Source organism: Lycium ferocissimum, chromosome 12 (genome assembly GCF_029784015.1).
Source record: "Lycium ferocissimum isolate CSIRO_LF1 chromosome 12, AGI_CSIRO_Lferr_CH_V1, whole genome shotgun sequence".
Classification (NCBI taxonomy): Eukaryota; Viridiplantae; Streptophyta; class Magnoliopsida; order Solanales; family Solanaceae; genus Lycium; species Lycium ferocissimum.
In genome coordinates, this window is record NC_081353.1 from 41,648,569 (window position 1) to 41,654,950 (window position 6,382).

The 6,382-nt window shown below is 30.0% G+C and overlaps 1 pseudogene; it reads left to right on the forward strand.

Annotated features, from left to right (window-relative positions):
• Positions 1 to 363: 363 nt before the first annotated feature.
• On the forward strand, positions 364 to 480 carry LOC132041275 (U6 spliceosomal RNA; annotated as a pseudogene).
• The last annotated feature ends 5,902 nt before the right edge of the window (positions 481 to 6,382 follow it).

Here is a 6,382-nt window from a genome sequence, read left to right on the forward strand (position 1 = left end):
TAAAGAATATTAATAGCATTCATTTGTTAGATAAGTGTAAAAAAATATGACAATTCATTTAGAATATATTTTATTTTCTACTATTTCTTGCAAAAGTAAAGCAACCACTCAAAGGATATAGTACTACTCATTCATTTTATCTTTAAAGGATTAGTGTTCTAATTATAACCAGAAAAATATCAAAAGCTGGCTGTTATTGATGACTCGGAAAGAAATTTGGGCTCAAATTGTATGACATGTTTAAAATCACAAATTGTAAATACAGTACTTCTAGTATGTAGCAGAAGTCCTTTTTTCTTTCTTAAACTTTGCACGCATGTCAAACAGGCAAATTTCTTTTATCGGATTCAAAAAAAAAAAAATGTTCTTTCTGAGGACATTCGATAAAATTAGAACGATATGTAAAAGATTAGCATGATCCCTTCACAAAGATAACACGCATAAATAAATAAAAAGACGACTTCGCCGAAATAGCTTTTTGTTCGTGGTGCACATTTTGGGACCACAACTGCTGGTTCTTATTTCAATCACACAGTTCTATATTCGCAAAAAATGCTATTAGAACTTTGCAAGGAGATTATAACATGAGCATAAGTACTACTCCTATAAATTCGAGTACGTTATGTAGACATTTCTCCCAAGCCAAATAGCATTCCAAATTTCCAATTTCCAATTAACAGGGGACATGCCATACTGGTCACTACCCAAAAATATGGAAACAGTGACTACAAAAAATATTCCAAGTGGTGGAAAACTTGAACTGAGTTTACAAGAATTCAAGATATGGCTAAAGAGATTTGATTTAGACAAGGATGGGAAGATAAGTAAAGAAGAACTTCGAAAGGCAATAAAAGCAAATGGCGGTTGGTTCAGCAGGATAAAGGGCAGCCATGGCATGAAAGTTGCAGATGCTAATGGTGATGGATTTATTGATGAGAAGGAATTCGAAAACCTTATTGAATTTGCAGAGAGGAATTTAGGTGTTAGAGTTATTTAAGACATGTCCCCTTAATTCTTATTATGTTTCATGCGTGATGATATTGCCTAACATGGAAATATATAGTACTAATGTTTTATTTTGTGGTTACAAAAATACTTAGCTATACTAAATCACTCTTATCCATTTATCATTTCTCGATTTATTGAGTGCTTGATTCTAATCATCATTCAGATTTTCGTTACTTGAGCTATATATCCTAAGTAGTTACTTTACAAACTCATACAAGCTGAGAGTTTTGCTCCATTTTAGTAAACCTTGAAAATATGACCAAAAAGACAACATATATAAAAGCTTACGACATACCTCCTCAGTTTGATGCGTTTCCCGAGTACTTTTGTTTGCCAATAACCGGAGTCATTCATTTTAGATTCTGATCATTTTATGTTTACGTCATAATTGCATTTGATTGATTAACATTATTAGAAAGGTATATAAACGACGTGGGAAATACTTTAGAGTTTTAAGTTTGGTGCATATTAGGTAACATTAACCTGCTATATAGCAGGTCACCAAAATCACCAACTTTTTTTAATTAATTTTCCATTTCTAAAATTTACCCACAATAATTTATTTTTCTCTCTCTCCTTAAAACTTTCCTCTTTTACCATCTTCAAATCACCCCTTCTCCCCCAGTCTGCCTCTCTCTCTCTCCTTCAAACCCTCCATCATTTTGCTCTATGTTTGGGTTGTACATCGAGAATGTATAGTTGTGCCGGCGACAAAAATTGTACTGGAATGAAGTCGAGGAGGTCATATTTTGAATATCTTTTGATTTTCTGCACAATTTGTAAAAACTCGCAAATATGCAAAATCATAAGCTTTAAAGTGAACAGTCGCTTAAATCCACAAATGGCCCTGAATAATGCTGTTGATAAAAAACCATATGATGTTGATAAAAAAAATCGTGAACAAGTCAGAATCAGAAAAGGAAATAAATCTGATTACGAGTAGGAGTAGGAATTAATTTTGTTTAGAGAATTAATAGGACTCTAACATGCCTTTGCTGTTTCTTTTTTCAGAAAATTAAAATCATATTAAAATAGTAGTAGTATTATTTACGTTAAAAAGTTACCTAATTTACCCTTGAAATTACCTGATGGTGTAATAAAAATGGTACGTCAACGGTGCACCAAACTTAAAACTCTTTGAAGTAATACACAATATTGTGAAATTCAAATAAAGTAGGAAATTCAACGCAAACTCTAACAAAAAACACTTCATTGAAGTTTAAAAACTGAACAGTGATAAGTTTAACTGAAAGTCGTAAATAATATATTATTAAAAAAATATAAGATATTATTAAAAAAAGTGTTACATAAATTGAGATAACAAAAGTATATGATTCTAAATTTTCTTATAGTTAGTTTACGCAAATGTCGGACAATATTCTGGTTTTATCCCTATTTTACTGAGTTAAGCATATAGTTGTTGAAATTAATAAAATATTAGACTGTTGTCTAACGTCTACAAAATTTTAGATAGCTATTTAACATTTTCTTAAGATAATTAGTATGCTCAAAAGATATTTTAAAGGTTTATAAGTTACAACATATAAATAAATAAATAAAAGAATCATTTACTAGACAACTATGTACCCGGCTAAAATTCTTTTTTTTTTTTTTTTCGAGATATTAATTTGTCCATCTTGTGGTGCATTGCAAATGGATAAGAGAGAGAATCGTACGACAGTGGAAAGATAGAATTTGTTCATCAATTATCCTGATAAGGTTCTTGACGTAAGCTGATAAGGGTCACCCTCTATGACGTCATTAGTTAAATAAAAATCTTTTCTGATGGTTTAACAACGACATGAACAATAATAACATACCACGTCTAATCTTGCAAGTAGAGTCTTATTAGAGAGTAAGATTTATTTGTACATTTTATCATACTTTTTGCGATGGTTTAATTTGTGTGAATTAATATATATAATCATATTTAATTTATGCAAATATTCAAACAGATGATGATTTCAAGAACTCAAATCATTTTCTCGGCTTGACATGTCTTTATACTGGTGTACTTGGTACGAAAGAAAAATAATTTTCGTGTAAACTCTTTTTGTTTGAGTAATTATTTGAGTGATATAGGTCAAAAGGGGGACAAGACAGTTTAGAATGGGTGGCAGTCTTGGATTTTTGACTCCCGATTGCTGTATGAGCAAATCATAGGTAAAAAAGTTATTGAACTTGAAGTTTTGTCCATTGAAAATCCCACTTCTGAAGCTATTCTTATAAATTATGGTTGACTTGGACTCATAATCAGCTCAAACGACCCAATATTTAATTTGGTGAACTTGTAATATTTCCAAATGATTCAGCATGAATATAGGGGAATTTCCACAAATAGCATTATATATGCTCCTAATAACAAATTATGGGATATTATTGAGTTTTCAAAATATATATAGCAACAGTTTCTTTTCAAAATATATCATACATACACACATGCACTAGCGGACATACTACATTACAGGCACACATGCATGCAAGTAAACATGCATACATACACTAGTTGTCGTACATACATACGATCAAGTAAAGTCGGGATTTTCGGCGAGGGCAAAAATATAAAGTAATAAACAAACGAAGAAGCCAAGGGGGTTTAACATCTATTATGTATAAATAAAAAATAATTTCAACCTTATATACGTAGCTATTTTTTACCGAAGGGGGTTTGAGTCAGAGGGGTATCTAGCATTGTACGCGGGGGTTCAATTGAACCCTAACTTTAAGACAAAAGATAAATTTATATATAAAAAATAACTAAAATTTGTAATAAATAGTAGATATGAACCCTTAACTTTAAAAATATAAGGGGTTCAATGCCAAGAATCTTACAATTGAAACCATAAAGTTAATCTTGGATCTCCTCTGGTTCAAATGAACCCTACCACCACACAAAAATTTCACATAAGATCATACACTGATCGTCGTATATAATAAGAATCTTCTATAAAATAAAATTTTAGCTATTTTTGTAATAACTTTAACATATTGCTAAAACGGATAGCTTAAATCGTTATATCATGTAATTTTCCCAATAAAGAAGTATGCAACTAACTCTGGACCCTTTGGTACTCCGATAGTTGCAAGTAATATAATCAGATAATTGCAAGTAATATAATCATTGTCTCAAGAGCAGCTGAAGGGTCTTGAGGAAATATACAGCAAGTAATGATGTCAAATTTATAAAAATATGACTCGCTCAACTTGCTTACACTTGGATAGGTCAAACTATGTATATATTCTTCTTTATTTGTTTAATGTTTTTGTGTTAAAGTTGCATCGAGGAACCATATTCGTAAAAGGAATCTATATGGGGCTTAAAGGCGGAGAACTTTTTATCAGCTAAAAAGTGGAGTATAGATAAATTTCCATAAAAGATGGACTAGATTTTTTTTTGCCTTCTTCCAGGAACCCAATTCTTCTAGTCTTGTCAAGTTACCATCTTTTGAGTAGCATTGCCTAATCAAGATGGATAAGCAATTCTAAACTGAATTTTCTCTTATATAATGCTTATATTTTGCTCGTTAAAGATATAAAAGTTGTTTACTTTAGAATTGAAACTAAACCAAGATGATGGATATTATTCTACTAATAGATGAAGTTTAAGTGAAATGTGTATTTGAATTTTCCTAGTCCAATATCGATCATTTTGTCATTAAGTATGGCCATTTAAAGGGTTAGGTGAGTATAATTAAAGTCATAATTTGGTGCTTAGAGAAGTACCGGAGTACTATAATATTGGCCTTTTGGATTATGAAGGAGTCGTTTGGAGTACATAAAGGCGATGTCCCTCACATGTGCTAAATGCAGCAACATGATAAGACAGAATCTCAGAACGGTGAAAGGCACCGTTCACTTATCCTTAGCTTATTAGTTTTAGTGTACGCGCTTTGATCACTCATTTGACAATAAATTAAACACAAAAAATAAATTAGACTTAGCTACAAACTTTATCGATAATCCATTGCTGAATTATTTGATAATTCATCGCTAATTCGTCTATAAATATGAGTAGTAATGAATTTCACTGTTTATCTTTCTGTCGCTAATACACGTTGTAGTGATAGATAACTTAATATATAAAGAATATTAATAGCTTTCATTTGTTAGATAAGTGTAAAAAAAAATGACAATTCATTTAGAATATATTTTATTTTCTACTATTTCATCCTTGTTATTTTAAAATCATATTTTACCAATTGTCATTATACATTATACTATAGTCGATCTTGCTTTATTTCTAGTTTCTTTCACCACAGATATTTTTCTTCTTCAACAAATTTACATAAATTTCTTAGTTTGACTCTTTTGATTTTTATTTTTTTTAAATCATAATTTTATTTTATTTTGGCTAAAAAAAATCACAATTATAAATCTTTTTTAAGATAGGAATTTTATATGTATTATTTTTTACTTTTCTTATTATATATTAGAAAACTTAGGAATATTATGATCTTTTTAACATATAGATTAATGAGCTAATGATATCTGGTATCTTTGTTAAGTATTAATAAAAGGTGTATATGTGGTAGGTTTCTTTTTTGAATTTCAAGCACAAGACATGTCATGACCAAATAATTTTTCTTGAAACTCATCCTTAATCTTGCAATTTTGCCCTAAAAGTCCGTTACTAAATCAGGTCTGAGGAAGTTGTCCTTCACATAATTATTTTGGTTCGTTCGCCCGTTTTACCCTTTAAAATAGATTTTACATTGGACAACATTATAATTTAATAATATTTCTAGTATTTAGGACTTCGAAATCACCTAAAATTTTGATTGTTAAATCTTTCCTTATTTGAATTATGTTGAAGTCCTAATATTTAAAACTTTGAAATTAATTTTATTAAATATTTTATTATTTGAATTATGTTAGAAGTTCTAATATTTAGATTTTTAAAATCAATTAAAATGTACTTATTAAATATTTGAATAAATAATTAAGTGCATCAACTGTTTCCTATAATAACTACACGTAAATATATTAAATCTTGGACTCTAAAACCTATAAAATAATATTATGTTTGTTTAATCCTTTGGAGAATAATCAATAGTCTAGACTTTTATCCGGACTAATGCCTCTTCCTCCCCAAAAGCCTTTTGTCACGACCTATTTTCACTAAGTCGTGCGGGCACCTACCTTTCCCACCTCGGTAGGCGAACCCTTATTCCAACAATCAAAAATATATAAATAAAGCGGAAGAAGATAAAATAACGTAAGTCTCACGATAATAATATAAAGAAATATAAATAATGAGAATCCAACCCCGATATCCGGGTCGGGTCATACAAGAGCATCTAACTAAATACTATAAGTACGAATCATAATAATACATAGTAGCCTAAAAGATCATGTCCCGAATGAAACAAGACAT